This window comes from Triticum urartu, unplaced genomic scaffold, assembly GCF_056163025.1.
Source record: "Triticum urartu cultivar PI428250 unplaced genomic scaffold, HENAU_Tu73 scaffold1513, whole genome shotgun sequence".
Classification (NCBI taxonomy): Eukaryota; Viridiplantae; Streptophyta; class Magnoliopsida; order Poales; family Poaceae; genus Triticum; species Triticum urartu.
This window is the reverse complement of record NW_028259977.1, coordinates 11,569-15,000: the sequence shown is the minus strand read 5'-3', so window position 1 is coordinate 15,000 and position 3,432 is coordinate 11,569.

The window sequence follows — 3,432 nt, the reverse complement described above, 5'->3', positions numbered from 1 at the left end:
CTTCTATCTAAAATATTAGAAAGAATGTACCCTTCTATCCAAATCCAATTTGCATCGATAAAATAAATCCAAATTCCAGTAGTAGATGAATAATTGCAAATTTGTGTGTGTACGAGATTAGAATAACTTCAAAATAACTGACATAATTTTGTATTTTTCCTGATCAGAAAAATACATGAAAAAGAAAGGAGGTAGAAAAATTTTTGGATTTATGGTTAAAGAAGAAAAAGAAGAAAACAGGGGTTCTGTTGAATTTCAAGTATTCAGTTTCACCAATAAGATACGGAGACTTGCTTCACATTTGGAATTACACAAAAAAGATTTTTCATCGGAAAGAGGTCTACGAAGACTTTTGGGAAAACGTCGACGTTTGCTGGCTTATTTGGCAAAGAAAAATAGAGTACGTTATAAGAAATTAATCGGTCAGTTGAATATTCGGGAGCAGTAATTTAATCGTTCAAATTTTTTTCTTGTTTTATTATTTTTTTAGTAGTCTTATAGTAGTCTTAGATTTTTCATTTTGATGAGCCTCGCTTTGAGGAATTCATGGAATAATCCATTTTCATGGAATAATGAATTAAGGAAGAAAGGATATGAGTCTACCGCTTACAAGAAAAGATCTCATGATAGTCAATATGGGCCCTCAACACCCATCAATGCATGGTGTTCTTCGACTGATCGTTACTCTCGATGGTGAGGATGTTATTGATTGTGAACCCATATTAGGGTATTTACACAGAGGAATGGAAAAAATCGCGGAAAACCGAACTATTATACAATACTTACCTTATGTAACAAGGATATAGAGAGATTGTAGAAAGGGGATAGGATAGTTATTTTTGCAAGAGACTTGTTGTAAATTCCTTAACTTAAGAAAGAAAAAAGAATAAAAACACAGATACATAACATAAAAAAAAGAATAAATAAGACGAGATTCGACCTCCCCCTACATATTTAATTTCCTCTCCTATACAAAAACTAGCAAGACCCACTCCATTGGTAATTCCATCAATAACACCCTTATCAAAAAACTCCGTGAGTTCGGTTAACCCTCTTATACCGAGGGTAAAGACCCTAGTATAGAAAATATCTATATAACCACGATTATATGACCAACTGTATATATTTTTTTTTACTTGATCTAAAAATTCTTTTTTAGGATTTCCTTTGTAAAAAGAGTTTATTAAATCCAAATTCTGAAAAAAAGAATAAGCGGATCCATAGAAGATATATGCTATGAATAAACCAAAGATAGCTAGACTTACAGAAGAAATTGCATTAGTAATAAATTCATATGAATTTACAAAAGAATTAGAACTTTCCTGGGTAAAGTTTATTGAGGGAGTTAACCACTTTGATAATATGGTTAACTCTGCTATTCCATTACCAATTCCTCCATTATCAAAAGAGATTCCTATGAATCCAATGAACAAAGTGAAAAGTAGTAATATAAGAAGAGGAAATAACATAGTATTTCCCGTTTCATGCGGATAGGCAAAAGTTTTTTTAGCCCCAAAAGACGTAGTAAAGGATCCTATCCTATTTCTTGTATTACCTTGAATTTTTGGTATATTTTGTGAAAAAAAAGAAACTCCACTCTTCGTTGTTGATAAAACGAAATCCCTATTCACTCCTTTGGGTATCCTTTTTCCCCATAAGGATATTGAATACAAGGAACTCTCTTTAGTGCTACTGTAATTTTGAAAATGAACACGCAAATACCCATCAAATGTAAGTAAATATATCCGAAACATATAAAAGGCAGTTAATCCTGCAGTAAAGGAGGCTATTATTCCAAAAAAGGGCGAATACAACCAACTATTACTAAGGATTTCATCTTTGGACCAGAAGCAAGCAAGAGGTGGAATACCACAAAGAGAAAGTGTACCCCATAAAAAAGTAGTTCTTGTGATTGGAATGTATTTTCTTAAACCGCCCATAAGAACCATATTTTGACTTTTATCTGGTGAATATCCAACAAGAGGTTCCATTGAATGAATAACGGATCCGGATCCCAAGAACAATAAAGCTTTTGAATAAGCATGAGTGATCAAATGGAATAAAGCAGCTTGATAAGAACCTATACCTAGAGCTAACATCATATAACCCAATTGAGACATTGTAGAATAGGCTAAGCTTCTTTTAATATCTCTCTGAGCAAGAGCTAAAGTAGCTCCTAAGAATAGTGTTATTGTACCTACTAAAGAAATAAAACTCATTATCAAAGGTAAAGATATGAAAAGAGGAAGAAGTCGAGCTAGAAGAAAAATTCCCGCAGCAACCATAGTTGCTGCGTGTATAAGAGCCGAAATAGGAGTGGGCCCTTCCATAGCATCGGGTAACCATACGTGAAGAGGGAATTGTGCGGATTTCGCAACTGCACCAAGGAATAATAAAAAAGCACACAAAGTAGTAAGTAAAGAGTTAATTCCATTATTAGGAATCCAGTTATTAGCTATTTTGAACAAATCCCTAAACTCTAAACTACCTGTTATCCAAAAAAAACCTAAAATTCCTAATAATAGACCAAAATCCCCTACACGATTAGTTACAAAAGCTTTTTGACAAGCACTCGCTGCGATTGGTCGTGTAAACCAAAAGCCTATCAATAAATAAGAACACATTCCCACGAGTTCCCAAAAAAAATAAATTTGTATCAAATTGGAGCTAGTAACCAATCCCAACATGGAAGTATTGAAAAAACTTATATAAACAAAAAATCTCAAATATCCTTCATCGTGAGACATATAACCATCACTATAAATAAGAACCAGGATTCCTACAGTAGTAATTAGTATTAACATAATAGAAGTAAGTGGGTCAATCAAGTATCCAAATTCTAAAGAAAAATCATTATTGACGGTCCAAGACCATAGATATTGATAGATCGAACTTCCATTTATTTGTTGAATAGACAGTTGAACTGAGAATACCATAGCTATACTTAAGAGTAAAACACTAGGAAAAGCCCATATGCGACGAAGATTTTTTGTTGCTGTCGGAATAAGAATAAGGCCAAATCCCATTGACATAATAACTGGAAGTGGGAGAAGAGGGATTACCCATGCATATTGATATGTATGTTCCATAAGAAAAGAAATTGCAATTTTTACTTCAATTTTTACTTCAATTTTTCTATAAAATTGTTTCCGATTCACCAAACCAATTCTTATCTCTTTCTGAAAGAATAAATAAAAAGAATAAGAAAAAATACTGAAATTCTTAATTTTTCCAAAATTTATCTCATTGAAATAATTAAAAATTAAGAATGGGTTTAGTTGGTTAAATTAAAAAAGTTAATAAAATAACTAGGTAACGAAGTTATTTTATTAACTAAATAAAGATATTTATAAAAATAAAAAAAAAAAAGTGGAATCATTTTACTTTCTATTCATAATTCATTTTTATATTTCTTTAAAACAAAGATGAAAC